Consider the following 18,398-nt stretch of genomic DNA (forward strand, 5'->3'; position numbering starts at 1 on the left):
ATATATATTAATTATTTTTAATTTTAATGTAAATTAAATGTGCTATTAACATTATATTTCTATAGTTATGTAATAAATAGTCTACAATCTTTCCTTTAATAATATTATTAATATTAATATTAACAAAAAAAATTGTTATGAATTAGTGTTAATAATTAATAGCCTTTTAAAACATAATTAATAAAATATTAATTCTTTCATTGAAGAGAATGAAAACTTTTTCTCTTTTCAACTAAAGAATATGAAAGGATTTTTTTTTCCAAAAAATAAAATAAAAAGGAAGAATATAAAAGGATATATAACAATCTTTTAACTAGAAATTTTTTTTTGACATATTAATTAAAATATATTTAAAAAACTGAAGAAAAGAGAAAAAATTCTCTTTCTCTTCAATATAGAAATATTTAAAAAGATTAGAATATATTTATGATATTTCTATTATATAATTTATCTATTTTTAACTATTATTTAATTATTTTTTTGCGTATCTTAGCTATTTTAGATTTTATTATTAAGTAAAAGCAACAACTGAATACTTAGATGACTTGGAATCCTAATGTTAGCATTGTATGAGTATTTTATTTTTATTATAGAAATGATAATATTTAAAGGCAACTTCTTAAAACTAATGCTATTTTAGCAAGCTTAAAGCTAAAGATATTGATAATATTACACAAGGCTTTGTAGTGTTATTGTGCTAATGTTTATTTATTTACTTTTAGCAAAAAAAAAAAAAAAAAGATTATTCACAATTATACTATTCCTTTGCCAAAAAATTAACAATTAATGCAAGAAAAAAAATTTCTTATTTTTTTTTTATTTAACAAGTCAAAAAAAAAAAAAACTATTTATCTTCTCATGTTAATTCATAAGTACTTCAATTAATGACAAATGACCACCAATTAATGAAATAAAAAAATGAAGCCATAACCGATTTCTTATAGAACTTTTTAAAATTAATTAGTATATTAATGACTTATTTATATCATATTTAATAGGAATGGCAATCGGGCCGGGCCCGGCCCGGCCCGCCATAAACCCGGCCCGGCCCGATAGTGTTTTGGCCCGGCCCGGCCCGACCCGACTTTTTTATTCAGCATTGCGGGCCAAGCCCGACCCGATATAATCGGGCCGGGTTGAGCCCGACCCGTATTCCTTTTTTTTTTTTTTTTTTTTTTTTTAAATCAGTTTATTTTACTACTAACTCTCTATACATATATAAGCATATGAATGGTAACATATTCTCATCACTAAATAGTCTTATCTTCACTGATGTTTTGTAACTAAAAATAATAGTGAACAGAATAATTCTACATTTTCTTTAATAAAAGAGAAGTTCCTTTAGTCGGAGATCGTAATTAAAGATCTCTACACTCTGTAGTACATTTTTTATACTCAGCAAAAAAAATATATATATTTATTTATTTATATAAAAACAGAGCAATAGAAGTAATCCTTTTAAGATCTTGCTCTGCAAAAGTATCTACCATAATCGGATCATTGAAATCAGTTGATCTATTAATTTTATAAGGATCTGTTTCTGTAACAATGTCAAAGTATCGACCATAATCGGATCATTAATTTTTATCTATTTATTTTGTAAGGATCGGTTTCAAGTATAATAAAAAAGGGAATAAATAATAGGAAGAAAGATATATATATACCTGGATTTCTGTGGTGACAGACAGACAAACAGAAAAGAGAATAAAAGCAGAAGAAAACAAACAAGCAGAAAAAAAATTGAAACCGGGCCGGGCCGGACCCGACCCGAAATAATATGTACCGGGCCGAGCCGGACCGGGCCGAAAGCCCGATAATAACCCGATGTAATCGGGCCAAAGCCGCCCCGTCGGGCGGGGGGCCCGGCCCGGCCCGCGAAAATAGCCCAAATTGCCATTCCTATATTTAACCAATCACAAATATAAATAAAACAGTTAAAGTATTTATATAAAAAAAAAAAGTAAAATAGTTAAACAATAATGATATTGATAGTGATAATGACAATAATAAAAATATTAAAAAAAAAATCAAACAATAATAATATTGATATTATGTTAGGTATGTTTTATTTATTATTATGACAATTTCAGAGCAAAGACTTACAAATTAAAAATAATTAAGATAATATTTATTTTTATTCTATTTCACTTATGCTTATAAATTTTTTTAATATATATTTTATTTAGTTTAAATTAAAAATAAAACATATATAATTATATAACTAATTCAATATTTTATAACAAACTACGAAAAGGGATTCCATTTAAAAGAAAAAAAAAAACCTACAAAGGGAATTAAAAAAAAAAAGATAGCACATGTATTTTCAAATTGAATATTTAATTAAAATAATGTCTTATAATTTCAAAAGAAAAGAGAATAATGTTGAATTTGTTGTTAAACTTATGCACATTTAAAAATAAAAAAATATATAATTTCAATAATTTTCACAATACTGTAACACCCTAACTATCTTAGGCGTATTACGTGATTTTTAAACGTACTGTGCAGCTCGTTGCTAATCAACGAGGTTTATGGAAAAACGTGATTAATTAAAATTTTGCTTTTTAATTAAACTTATAAACCATATTATAAAAAGTCTCGGGATCCCGATTTATAAAAATATTTACAAACGTTTTTACTGTTTAACTTTTACATCAAAATAAAGTCGTCTAACGACATTTACAAAATCTCAGCCGTGCTGTCCCGAGGATCGTACGCTCCAGGCCTAACCGCCCCGACATGTACAATCCCATAAGCTCGCTCACGGTCCATCAAGGCATCGCCTTGCCTTTACCTACACATGCAACGAAAGCGTGAGTCGACGGACTCGGTAAGAAAAGCATAATAATATCATACATAAAGGCGATCGCCGTGTCCAACACGAGACTGAGTCCCGCTACTGCCATGTCCAACATGGTACTGAGCACTACTGCCATGTCCAACATGGTACTGAGTTTTGAACGTTCAGGGGACGGTACTATTGACACGTAACAACCTGATCGGTCGAACCGGTCATACTCCGCCTGCGGTCATACTCCGGCTGTACCGACGTGTTACTATATCCTCACGATCGGTCGAACCGGTCATACTCCGGCCTTGGTCATACTCACTGTACCGACGGGATACGTCAATAGCACGGAACCACCAACCAAGTGTCGGCTGATCGGTCCAAACCGGTCATACTCCGCCGCCGGTCATACTCCACTCGTACCGACGTGACAGGGTTGGATGGTTCGAAGCCTAAATACATATCTAATGTAATCTAGCAGGCTTCCTACATGCACGCTAAACATGTAATCTACATATGCATACTTGTTATACTAATCTTACCCGGATTCCGATTTCGAGGTGTCTTGGTCAACCCGATTTGGAACTGAAGCTGAACGGCGGATTACTGGCTCCTAAACCATAAAAACCACAACGCTATAAGTGACACGCTAAATCACTTCCCGGGGACTAAAACTCGAAACTAAAAGTTTCCCTATCGATAAAAAGCATGGCAATACCCCTAAAAACCCAAAAACGAGGAAAACTAGGGTTCTGAAAAATCCCCCATCCGGAAGTCCGGTTGCCCAACCGGAATTCCGGTTCTGGGAAAATTCAGGACCCCATCCGGAATTCCGGATGCTCAACCGGAATTCCGGTTCCTCGCAGGCAGCAACCAAAAATTCCCATATCTTGACCAATTCGAACCCAAATGGTCCCAAACTTTCCAGACCTCCTACATAGGTCCCAAATGACCATTCTAGAGCAACAAACCTACCCAGAACTCCCACATGCAAAATTCACCATTGGAGCTCAAGCTTTGAGTTCCAAACTCAAGCTTGAGCAAACCACCAAAACCAGCATGCAAACCAACATAATTCAACATAACTAAGCATAATCTAACCTCTGCAAACTAACAATAACAACCAGCAATAACACAGAAACTAAACATGGCATTTTCTCACAAAAATCATCAATTTTCACATATAATTTAAAAGCTTGAACAACCTAGCTACTCATGCTTCACACAACTCATTTAACATCAAAAATCATGCTTTGAATCACACAATTTAACCTCAAAACACAGCAGCCAAAATCAACTAAAACATGCATGCATTCATCACTTTTCATCATTTTTTTCCAAGAAATTTAAAGAGAAATGAACAAGGAAGCACATACCACACAAGAGATCAATAAAGCTTGCAAACTAGAGCTTGAATCACCAAAGAAAACCAGCTCTTTTGAACCCCCAAGCCCAGCCGAAAGAGAGGAAAAGAGAGAGAGAGAGAGAGAGTTTTTTCTATTTTCTTTAAAATTTGACTAAGTGTTTGAAATGAGAGAAAAAGGAATTATTAACATGTTAATCATTTAATTTCAGCCAAGAAAGAATAAATAAAATCAACATATAATTTCCATTACAAGTCACATAAGACAAAAAGTCATTGGGGCAAAAAGACCATTTTGCCCCTCCTTTCTAAAATCACATAAAAATCACTAAAGGGGTATTTTTGGGACATTCTAAATTCCCGGCCATTCCCGACATTCCCAATGTCTAAAACCCGTCCCCAAAATACTAACATACTAAGTTGTGATCTCTACTGAGCCAAACGCCGCGTTCCAAAATACCGGACACCGGAAATGCGAAATATAAAAACTGCTGATGACATAATTATGCATATCTGAATTCCATAAATAACAATGATAAATTATTTAAATAGCTATAAATAATTTCCTGATTAACATAAATAACTGCTAATTTCCAAATTAACTAAGCGGGCTTTACAACTATCCCCCCTTAAAAGGATTTCGTCCCCGAAATCTAACCTGAATAACTCTGGATATTGAGCTCGCATATCTGATTCTAGCTCCCAGGTGGCTTCTTCCACCTTACTGTTTCTCCAGAGAACCTTGACCAATGCTATGGTCTTATTCCGAAGGACTTTATCCTTTCTATCCAGGATCTGCACTGGCTGTTCCTCATAGGACATATCTGACTGAAGCTGAAGGCTCTCATAACTGATTATATGAGAGGGGTCTGAAACGTATTTTCTCAACATTGAGACATGAAATACGTTGTGCAGCCGCCGATAAAGCTGGAGGCAATGCTAACCGATATGCCACTTGACCTATCTTCTCGAGAATCTCGAAAGGTCCTGTAAATCTAGGGCATAACTTGCCTCTTTTCCCGAAACGTTTAATCCCCTTCATCGGAGATACTCGTAAAAACACATGGTCCCCTACTCGGAACTCAACATCCCTACGTTTCGGATCTGCGTAACTCTTCTGTCTGCTCTGGGAGGCAAGCATTCTAGCTTTAATCTTCTGTATTGCCTCATTGGTCCGCTGAACTGACTCCGGACCTAGATATTTCCTCTCCCCTGTCTCATCCCAGTGGATAGGGGATCTACACTTCCTACCGTACAACAGTTCATAGGGTGCCATCCCTATCGTACTCTGATAACTGTTGTTATATGAGAACTCTACTAACGGTAGGTATTTATTCCATGAACCCTCAAAGTCCATAACACAGGCTCTCAGCATGTCCTCCAATATCTGAATTGTCCTTTCGGACTGACCATCTGTCTGAGGATGGAATGCTGTACTGAATTTTAGCTTCGTACCCATTGCCCGTTGCAAACTCTGCCAAAATTTGGAGGTGAATTTCGGATCCCTGTCCGAAACAATAGACTTCGGTACCCCATGAAGTCTCACTATTTCTCTGACGTACAGTTCTGCCAACTGATCCACTGTAAACGTTGTTCTGACCGGCAGAAAATGAGCAGATTTCGTAAATCGATCCACCACTACCCAGATGGAATCAAACATACCCGTGGTCCTAGGTAACCCGACCACAAAATCCATCGTAATATCCTCCCATTTCCATTCTGGTAGGGTTAGAGGCTGCAACAACCTGTGGGTCTACGATGTTCAGCCTTGATCTGCTGACACGTGAGGCATCTCGAAATGAATTCTACCAAATTCTTCTTCATACCGCTCCACCAGAAGTACGGTTTCAAATCTTGGTACATCTTGGTGGTGCCGGGATGTAGAGAATATGGAGTAGAATGAGCCTCCTCAAAGATCTCGTTCCTCAAGTCCACACTGTTCGGGACGCAAACCCTGGCTTTATACAAAAGCATCCCACTATCTGACACTGAAAAGTCCTTGGCTTGACCAGCCAATACCTCATCTCGGATCTTCACTAACTCCGGATCTGTCGTCTGAGCAACTTTTATTCTTTCTAACAGATCAGATTGCAGCGTTAAGTTGTGTAGCTGACCTACCACAAACTCAATGCTGGATCTAACCATATCCTCTGCTAGCTGAGGTGAGATCTGAACCATGCTAGCCACTTGCCCGGGACCCTTTCTGCTCAGGGCATCGGCCACCACATTGGCTTTCCCGGGATGGTAGAGGATCTCGCAATCATAATCCTTCACTAGTTCCAACCAACGCCTTTGTCTCATGTTCAAATCTTTCTGAGTAAAGAAATACTTGAGACTTTTATGGTCGGTATAGATCTCGCACTTCTCACCATACAAGTAATGCCGCCAAATTTTCAGTGCAAAAACCACTGCGGCCAATTCTAAATCATGAGTCGGGTATCGCTGTTCATAATCCTTTAACTGACGGGAGGCATAAGCGATAACCCGATCGGCTTGCATCAATACGCACCCCAAACCCTGTTTGGATGCGTCACAATAAACCACGAACTTCTCCTTGTCCGAAGGCAAAGCTAGTACCGGAGCAGTAATCAACCTCTGTTTCAGCTCCTGAAAACTAGCTTCGCATTTATCTGACCAGATAAATCGCTGATTCTTCTTTGTAAGCTCGGTTAGGGGCATTGAAATTTTGGAGAACCCCTCCACGAACCTACGGTAATACCCAGCTAATCCCAAAAACTTCGATCTCATCACTGTCTTCGGTCTCGGCCAATCCCTGACGGATTCGATCTTCCCGGGATCCACCTTGATCCCATCTTTACTCACAATGTGCCCTAGGAAGGACACCTGAGACAACCAGAACTCACATTTCTTGAACTTGGCGTAAAGTCTATGTTCTCGAAGTCGTTGCAGTACCATCTGAAGATGTAACTCATGCTCCTCTTCTGACTGAGAGTACACGAGGATGTCGTCGATAAACACAATTACACAGATATCGAGGAAATCCTTGAATACTCTATTCATCAGGTCCATGAATGCTGCAGGAGCATTGGTTAGTCCGAATGACATAACCAGGAACTCGTAGTGTCCATACCTAGTGCGGAAAGCCGTCTTTGGAATGTCCTCCTCTCGGATTCTCAACTGATGATAACCCGAACGGAGATCAATCTTAGAAAAGACCGTCTTCCCCTGAAGCTGATCGAACAAGTCATCGATCCTAGGTAATGGATATTTATTCTTCACCGTCAGCTTGTTCAACTCTCTGTAGTCGATGCACATCCTCATCGATCCATCCTTCTTCTTCACGAACAAAACCGGGGCTCCCCAAGGTGATACACTGGGCCGAATGAACCCTATGTCAAGCAACCCCTGGAGCTGAATCTTTAACTCCTTAAGTTCAGCTGGAGCCATCCTATACGGGGCTTTAGAAACCGGATCCACCCCTGGTGCCAAGTCAATCACAAAGTCAATCTCCCGATGAGGTGGTAACCCTGGAAGTTCTTCGGGAAAAACGTCCAGAAATTCCCGAACCACACTGATGTCCTCTGGCCGAATGGTGTCTGGCCGAGTGGTGTCCACCACCACGGCCAGAAACCCTAAGCACCCACCGTTCAATAATTCTCTCGCTGACATGGCCGAGATCACCGGGATCCGAGATCCCTGAACCGAACCCACAAATACGAACGGTTCTTCACTTTCTGGTTGGAAGACCACCATCTTCCTTTTGCAATCAATGCTCGCCGAATATTTAGATAGGAAATCCATTCCTAAAATAATATCAAATTCGACTAAGCTCATCTCTATCAGATCAGCGCTCAACTCTCTACCATCTATCCTGATCGGCATAGATCTAATCCACCTATTGGAGATAACCAATTCTCCGCCAGGTAACAGGGTTCCAAACCCTGACTCATATCTATCATAGGGTCTACCCAACTTACTAAAGACTCTGGCCGCCACATAAGAACGTGTAGCCCCAGAATCAAACAGCACTGAATAAAACGAGTCGTTAATAAGAATCTGACCTGTAACAACCGATGGGCCGGCATCCGCATCGGCTGCGTGATCGCGAATACCCTGGCTGGAGTGGGCATCGCGGGAGCTCTCGGTGCCTCCGGCGGAGCCGGGGACATTCCCTCTTGAAGTGCCGGGCATGCCACAATGAAAGCATCCACCGCCCCTTGCACTCTCCCCGATGGTGCCTCTTGCAGCTAGGGCACTCGGGGTAGGAGAAGCGAGTCTCATTACCACCAGGACGACTCCTCTCGTTCGGTTCCCCGAACCTCTTGTTCTGGCTCGAGCCGCCGGAAGCAGTGGGTGCCCTCTTCCTCTGATCAATGGCCGAACCACTACTCCCCCTGCTGAAGCCTGATGCAGGAGGGGTAGGAGCTCCGCCACCAACCGGAGTACTAGCTGACTCTGACATGCACCCCACTGCGCCCTCAGCTCGCAGTGCCTTCTCCACCATCTGAGCGTAGGTGGTGCTGTCGTCGGTGGTAATCATCAGGTCATGCCTGATCTTGGGATTCAACCCGTCCAGATACTTCTCCTTTCTGCTGAAGTCGGTCGGCACAATACCCGAGGCTAACCTCGCCAACCGGTCAAACTGAGTTGTATACTCAGTGACACTCATGTTCTCCCGCTGGGTCAGGTGAACGAATTCCTTTCTCTTAGCGCTTCTAACCGCCTCGTTGTAGTACTTCGCGTTGAAAAGTTCCTGGAACCTCTCCCAAGTCATGGTGGTGACATCGTGAATCTGAGACACCATGTCCCACCATACCAGGGCATCCTCCTGGAACTGGAATGTGGCGCACACCACTCTGTCGTTGCCGGTGACACCCATGAAGTTCAGAATTCTGGTGATCACCGTAAGCCACTGCTCGGCTTTCGACACATCTGGACCTCCCAGGAATACCGGAGGTGCTTGCTTCCGGAACCTCTCATACAAAGGCTCCAATCTATGGGCCGCCACTACCATCTCGGCCTGGGCAGCAGGGGCAGGTGCCGCTGGAACTACTGGCACTGGAACTGCAGGAGCACCCTGCTGTCTCAACCTCTGAATCTCGAGGTCTTGCTCTTCGATCCGGGCTTGCATCTCCGCAAACCGTAACTCCCAATTCGGGGCTCCCTGATCGGGCGGGGAGCACAGGGCGGCTGTGGCGGGTTCTCATCACCCCGACCACGAGCCCTGCCTCGGGGACCTCTACCTCGGCCCCTAGCAGGTGGGGGAAACCGAGCTCCCTCTCCCTGATTCGACCCCACTGAGTTGCCTCGACTCCTGGTAGTCCGCCTGGCGTCCATCTAGCTAGAACCGCCTGCGAAACCAAGAGTTGGCATATCAGGTCGTATTCAGGGCGAGCTTACTAATGCCGCTTAATTTGGAAATTAGAAATGAAACATGCGCCTATTCTACTATCAGGCTACTAACATGCTTCCTAACAGGCTTTTCTTTTTCATAACTGAATAAAATAAACTACTAAAGCAATAAAGGCTTGCGAACCGTGAACCGAGCTAACTGCTGATGATGATTGTACATGTCGTGACGATCTTCGGAAGACAACCTGGCGGCTCTGATACCAAATTGTAACACCCTAACTATCTTAGGCGTATTACGTGATTTTTAAACGTACTGTGCAGCTCGTTGCTAATCAACGAGGTTTATGGAAAAACGTGATTAATTAAAATTTTGCTTTTTAATTAAACTTATAAACCATATTATAAAAAGTCTCGGGATCCCGATTTATAAAAATATTTACAAACGTTTTTACTGTTTAACTTTTACATCAAAATAAAGTCGTCTAACGACATTTACAAAATCTCAGCCGTCGTCCCGAGGATCGTACGCTCCGTGCCTAACCGCCCCGACATGTACAATCCCATAAGCTCGCTCACGGTCCATCAAGAATCGCCTTGCCTTTACCTACACATGCAACGAAAGCCGTGAGTCGACGGACTCGGTAAGAAAAGCATAATAATATCATACATAAAACCGACCGCCGTGTCCAACACGATACCGAGTCCCGCTTACCGCCATGTCCAACATGGTACCGAGCACTACCTTGCCATGTCCAACATGGTACCGAGTTTTGAACGTTCAGGGGACGGTACTATTGACACGTAACAACCTGATCGGTCGAACCGGTCATACTCCGGCTACTGGTCATACTCCAGCCTGTACCGACGTGTTACTATATCCTCCTGATCGGTCGAACCGGTCATACTCCGGCTGCTGGTCATACTCCAGCCTGTACCGACGGGATACGTCAATAGCACGGAACCACCAACCAAGTGTCAGCCTGATCGGTCAAACCGGTCATACTCCGGCTGCTGGTCATACTCCAGCCTGTACCGACGTGACAGGGTTGGATGGTTCGAAGCCTAAATACATATCTAATGTAATCTAGCAGGCTTCCTACATGCACGCTAAACATGTAATCTACATATGCATACTGTTATACTAATCTTACCTGGATTCCGATTTCAGGTGTGCCGGTCAACCCGACTGGAACCGAAGGCCGAACGGCGGACATCGGCTCCTAAACCATAAAAACCACAACGCTATAAGTGACACGCTAAATCACTTCCCGGGGACTAAAACTCGAAACTAAAAGTTTCCCTATCGATAAAAAGCATGGCAATACCCCTAAAAACCCAAAAACGAGGAAAACTAGGGTTCTGAAAAAATCCCCCATCCGGAAGTCCGGTTGCCCAACCGGAATTCCGGTTCTGGGAAAATTCAGGACCCCATCCGGAATTCCGGATGCTCAACCGGAATTCCGGTTCCTCGCAGGCAGCAACCAAAAATTCCCATATCTTGACCAATTCGAACCCAAATGGTCCCAAACTTTCCAGACCTCCTACATAGGTCCCAAATGACCATTCTAGAGCAACAAACCTACCCAGAACTCCCACATGCAAAATTCACCATTGGAGCTCAAGCTTTGAGTTCCAAACTCAAGCTTGAGCAAACCACCAAAACCAGCATGCAAACCAACATAATTCAACATAACTAAGCATAATCTAACCTCTGCAAACTAACAATAACAACCAGCAATAACACAGAAACTAAACATGGCATTTTCTCACAAAAATCATCAATTTTCACATATAATTTAAAAGCTTGAACAACCTAGCTACTCATGCTTCACACAACTCATTTAACATCAAAAATCATGCTTTGAATCACACAATTTAACCTCAAAACACAGCAGCCAAAATCAACTAAAACATGCATGCATTCATCACTTTTCATCATTTTTTTCCAAGAAATTTAAAGAGAAATGAACAAGGAAGCACATACCACACAAGAGATCAATAAAGCTTGCAAACTAGAGCTTGAATCACCAAAGAAAACCAGCTCTTTTGAACCCCCAAGCCCAGCCGAAAGAGAGGAAAAGAGAGAGAGAGAGAGAGTTTTTTCTATTTTCTTTAAAATTTGACTAAGTGTTTGAAATGAGAGAAAAAGGAATTATTAACATGTTAATCATTTAATTTCAGCCAAGAAAGAATAAATAAAATCAACATATAATTTCCATTACAAGTCACATAAGACAAAAAGTCATTGGGGCAAAAAGACCATTTTGCCCCTCCTTTCTAAAATCACATAAAAATCACTAAAGGGGTATTTTTGGGACATTCTAAATTCCCGGCCATTCCCGACATTCCCAATGTCTAAAACCCGTCCCCAAAATACTAACATACTAAGTTGTGATCTCTACTGAGCCAAACGCCGCGTTCCAAAATACCGGACACCGGAAATGCGAAATATAAAAACTGCTGATGACATAATTATGCATATCTGAATTCCATAAATAACAATGATAAATTATTTAAATAGCTATAAATAATTTCCTGATTAACATAAATAACTGCTAATTTCCAAATTAACTAAGCGGGCTTTACAAATACTATATAATATTCTATATTATATCAGTAATTTGGTAAAAAAAAAAATAGCAATTTCAAAAAAAAAGAATAACAAATGTTGTCCAACACCGCGCGAAGCGCGGATTAGTTAGTGAGAAAATAAAGAAAAGTGAAAAAAAACTCATAGAGACCGTCATGTCATCTGTCCAAGCAAGAGAATCAATCTATATCTATCTATATCTAATTGTGTTGTTAGGGCTAATGATGTGGCACGTTTTCCTTTCAGTGTTTAATTTTCTCTAATTTGTGATTTATTCTAATTTTTTCATATATATTACATATATGATATTTCTTATACAAAAATTAATGTTCAGTTAAGAAAAAGAAGACTCGATAAACTTAAATTTTACACATAGTAATAATGACAAAATTTACACATAGTAATAATGATATTATTAAACATATTGTAACCGTATATAAAAAAATTGAAAAGATAATAATTAATTAATTGTTAATTATAATATAAAAAAAAGTTGAAAAGACAATAATTAATTAATTGTTAATTATAATTTAAAAATAAAGTTTTAAAGACAATTGTAAATGATATATATCAATAAAAAATATTGTAGATGAGGTGTTTCTCTACAATTGCTCTAATCTGTTTTATATTTTTCTAATTGTTCTCTTCTTTTAATTAATTTTAATAACTATTACTAATACTATATCAATAAAAAATATTCCTAACCTCCAACTTTCAATCATTAATTTTTAATTTAGTCATTGTGGCTTTTGATTTTTACATAACCGTAGCCTTCTTTAACATTAATTCTGTTACTATATTTTTTTTATTGTGATTTAAGTTTTTTAGGGCCATTAAGTATTAATGTTTTCATTCTTATAACTCCCCTTTTATTATTCTTATTATTATTATTATTATTATTATTATTATTATTATTATTATTATTATTATTATTATATCATTCTTTTTGTATTCCCAAATAACATTTAATTTGTTTTTTTTTATTAGGGTTAAATAACATATAATTCTCAATCTTCAAATAGTATATAAGGTTTCACTAAATAGTTGTGATGGCTTAGCTTAAGGAGTGAATGATAGATTTTGTTTAATGGCTAAAGACCATAACAAAGTTGTCATGGAAGGTATTTTTAGTTTGGACATTGAAAGTATCTTTTTTCTTTTTAGTCTTTGTTTTTTTTTTATATTAAGAATGTTATTTCGTGTAGTATTTTTTAGTTTGAAAATAGACTTCTAAGAGATGATCATAGCAAAGTTGTCGTGCAACACATTTTTGGTTTAAACATTGTAGGTATATAAATTTTCTCCATCTTTTTATATGAAATTATTTGTCTCAAATTTTAATTTTTCAGTGAGTCTACTAATATTCTTAATGCAGGTAATCGACCATTGTATACAATCAATATATATATATATATGTAAGTCTTTGGCTCACGAAGTAATGAAGAAAGAACAACAATGAGATGAAATTTTATGAGAAGAAAGAAACTTATAGGTCATAGCAAAATAAGATGGTAATATATGCTTATTCAACATTGTGTATTATTATATTTACATTATTTCTTTTACAATCACTCTCTTGTTATGCTACATTGTAAGTATTAGAGCTTTATATATTTAAATGAGATTTCAATTTTATATGACTTCTTTCATTTTTTTTATTTGATTTAAGAAAGATGTATACATCATAAATTTTCTTATGAATCAATCATTTAAGTAACAAAGTTCACATATTACTAATAATTAAATAAAAAAAAATCTTTTGATATATGTACAAGTTTTTATGAATATTATATATATATATTTACATTAGCATAATTATTTAAGCAAAAAAAAAAAAATTACTCCCCTTCAATAATATTATTTCATAATATATAATACCTATTTTTATTTCTATTTATATGTTATTTTATTTCTATCCACAAAAAATTCTTCAAATTGTATGTTAGAAGCTATGAAAAGAGAGAGGCTAGAGTGTAGAGAATTAAGATGGAACAAATTTTATAAGGCACACATAAAAGTAAAACATAAATTACAAATTAAATTTCATTATTTGTAGTACAATAAACTCATATTTTATTTTTAGTCTATGTGGTATACAATAATAATACTAAAATCTTTCCCATCCTATAATTTATGTTGATAATGACAATAACTTTCTTTTAAAAAAAAATAAATAATAATGACAAAATTTAAAAGTTATAATATGTGTGCACACTCTTTCCATTATATAATAAAAGTAATTTAATAGAAATTATCAACTTAAAAAATTATTCTTACAAGTCTCACATGTGAAGTATATTTTCTCTCATTTTTCAAAGTTTTTAATTTATTTTTTCTCAACTGTTAATTGCAATTCATATTAAATATTAACATCATTACTTGTTAGTGTTTGCTAGAAAAAACTAAAAAATAAAAATAAACGTATATTAAATGCTAAAGTTATAAAAATATGGCATAAATAATATATACTCTATCTATTTTGTACAATATATAACAATTATTGATATTCCAAATAAATAAGTATTTTTTTTATTTTATACATCCATTTGATTCTCTACCTATGCTCACAATTTTTTACTAAAAATCATTAAATCAACCAATCAAGCAAAAGAAAAAAAAAATCAAATCTCTAGATCTTTCTATATCTAGATTGCATTTGTCTTTATATTCCTAAGAGTATCATAAAACTATTTTAATTTTGTTTGTACAAATTCTAACAGTTTTTTTTTTTTTTGTAAGGACAAATCTTAACCGTTTATTTTAAATTTTTTTTTCAAGATAATGATTATTTTAATTTTTATGTTATAATAATGATTTTTTTAAGAATATCAATTTTATGTGAGAGAATAAAAAAGTATAATGTTGAAAGAGTAAAAAAAAATACATGTGTTTGTTTACTTCCTTGAATTTTAATGAAATCTCATCTACTTCGTAAGTTGATATAGAAGTGATTTGTTTTTTTAGAAAAAATAAATATATATAATTCTAATATATTAACGGTGATGTGATAATTTTCTTTATCTATAAAATAATTGATTTGTAACAATTTTTTCTAAACTTTACATCCCCAATAAAGAAATAATCATTAGTTAGGATAAAATATATTAGTTCATAAGTTAGCAACAATTATTTTTTTTAATTAGTTAATTCTTTATTGATTTATATTCACATTAATATTTACATAATTATGTTAATTTTAAGAGAATCAAAGTTTTTGGCATTTTTTAATAAAAAAATGTAACTTATATAATAAATTTATTTGTAATTAATTTAGGAGACCTTTTGTTATACCATTGATTATTTAAAAATTTAGATCTTATACTTTCTCATGTATACATATAATATATAGATCATGAGATGGGACATCAAAAATATAAATGGCATATATATGGCAAGAGGAAAAAGCTTTGGGTGAGAAGTTTGGAACTAATTATACCATGATATATGCTACATAGAAAGAGCAAGAGCAACCTGAGAGGCATGAGTAGGTTAGTACATAAGCTACCATAAAGATTTAACAATATAAAAATATTATAATTATTGTAAAAAGCCACCCGAATCGCGGCTTAGTTCATTAAAATAATATATAAAAATAAAAAATAATAATATATATTACATATATTAATTCAATATTATATAATTTAAATTTCTCTTTTATTATTCGCTATCGGACCAAAATCTAATAGTTTAGTATTTTTAAAATTAATATTTATAGTTAAATTTGTTTATTACTCATTAGTAGGTAATACCCATTAAGAAGTATTCCTCATAAGTATATATAAATACACGTTATTGTAAAATGTAATATTGCTGAAATAATATTATTGCAATAGCTAATATATATATATGGAATACTTCTTAATGTGTAATATATATTATAATTGTCTGTTATTTTAATTTTTTTTGTAGCGGTTTTAAACACTACAATAATAATATTATTAATTAATTAGAAATTAAAATGATATTTACTCTTAAATAGTAATTTTACATATGTATAAATAAACTAATAAATAATTTAAAAATGTATAAGTTGAATTATTATTATTATGAAGACCGCGCAACGCATGGTTATATTCCCTAGTATATATATAAAGTAAAGTATAAAGGAGGACATGTGGCAATCTCAATAAGCTTCTTTCTCTAATCTTCATTCTCTCATTTTTTTGATTTATTCTTTCTATTTAATACCAAACAATCTATATCTATCTATATTAAAATAAAAAACTAATAAGAGTAATAACATAAATAAATACATCTCTTCTCTTACGTACATTAATATCATTTAAACTTATAATTGTAGGTTATAAAAACAAACTAGCAATTTATATCTATTTATATTAATATTAAATTAAAAAAATACGGATAAGAGTACGTAATAACATATATATATATAAATACATTTTTTCTGTTACAATTTAGTATCATTTAATTATAGGTTATAGAAAGGAACTAATAAATAGATAAATTATATTGTAATTGGTGGTAGTTTATAATGTGTGACTATCCATCTCTTATATAACCCTTCCTCTCCCCTCTCTATATGTTTACTATGTATTAGTTGTGTGCAATTAATTTAGAAATTGGACTTCTTATATCATTCATTCTCTCTACATATATCCTAATAAAATTGTACAAACACAATCAAGGCTCTCTTTCAAGGTGAAGAGGTTAGTTTCCAAGACTAAATGTTGTACCTTCTTTCTTAGTTTTGGGTGAGGCGTTTGTGATCATATTGCAAAGGTATATAATATTTTTTATCTATGCTTTGTTCTAATATTTATGTAAATTAGTTAAAATTATTTTTGATTCATTATTGAGAATGTTTATATATATAATTATTGAGAATATTTTTGAATATAATTTTGGAATTTTATAATAATAGTAGACAAATTTGTTGAATTTACAGTTTTAAGATTGCTGATGAGGATCTCCAAAGCAAGAATATTGACTAGCTTTTTGAATTGGTGGAAGTGTTCTTAAATTCTTCAGTGCTTTAGAAGGTTAAAATATTTTTTTTTTCTTTTTAACGAGAAATTCTAAAGTTTTATTTTCATGTAATTTCTTTTACATTATTATATTACAAGAAAAGATAATGAGCAAAAGCTTATTATGTAATCTCTTTTTTATATATAATTTATATATTCTAAATATTTTCTAAGAATTTGAATGTTTTGCGTGTTTCCTAATAGTGTAAGAATCAAATTAATGCTCAGTGTACATATGAGAATATTGAGAATGTTAAATTTATAAATTATATATTTATACTATTGTCTATTTTAAAATTAGTATTATATATTTTATATACATGTGATTAATATAATTTATTTACGATGTGTGATTGATAAACTTAGTCTTTAAATTAATGCAATACATATTTTATATTTTTCAATCTTTGTCAAATATTTAAAATTAATTTTTTTAAAAAATCTATTCTTATTTTTTTTATTATTTTTTAATTTCTTAATCTATTTTAATCATTTATTATCCATTTTCTATTTAATATAATTTAACACATTTAAAACTAATAGTACAACATGCATATTAAAAAAAATTATTCAGTTTCTAAACTATTTCTCCTTTAAATTTATTTTATTTCAAAAGTAAGTTATAATAATTAATATTTTATATCTATAAATATATATTTATATAAAAAAATACACAAGGGTACATTATATTCTTTTAATAATAATAATAATAATAATAATAATAATAATAATAATTATTTATTTATCTATAAATATATATATATATATACTAGATTGAGGTTACGTGCAATTGCACGTATACTTAGTTATATTTTAGTTTTTTTTTTTAAATATTATAACTTATAATTATTATAATATATAATATTATTGATAATTTTTATTTTTTATAAAGCTTGATAATTTTAGTGAATTTTTTAAAATTTTTAGGTAAACAAACAATCTCATTTTAAAAAAAAAATAATATATAATATAAAATAAAAAGAAAAACAGTGTATAAAGTTTCAAAAATAAATTTTTAATTTTTATTTATAATTTAAGATAATTATAAGAGGTGTTTCTAATCTTGTATTGCTTTAGCGACTAATCTTATTAGTATAATGAAACAATAATTAATAAATAATAGTAAATATTCCAATAATTAACTCATTTCATTTTCATGAAATCCGCTAAGTACATAAGCTTAAGAATAGTCCTGTTATATAAAAATATTGTGCAAATTTGAGAAATAATTATTTTCGCCAGTCTCTCTCGGCACCGACAAGTCGAACTTTGTTCCTCTCTTCCAGTCTGACCGCCACTTACTCTAGGAGACAATACTAATATCCCAATTGAACCGAAGTTCTATTTTCTCCTCCCATA

This window comes from Cannabis sativa, chromosome 9 (genome assembly GCF_029168945.1).
Source record: "Cannabis sativa cultivar Pink pepper isolate KNU-18-1 chromosome 9, ASM2916894v1, whole genome shotgun sequence".
NCBI classification, from domain to species: domain Eukaryota; kingdom Viridiplantae; phylum Streptophyta; class Magnoliopsida; order Rosales; family Cannabaceae; genus Cannabis; species Cannabis sativa.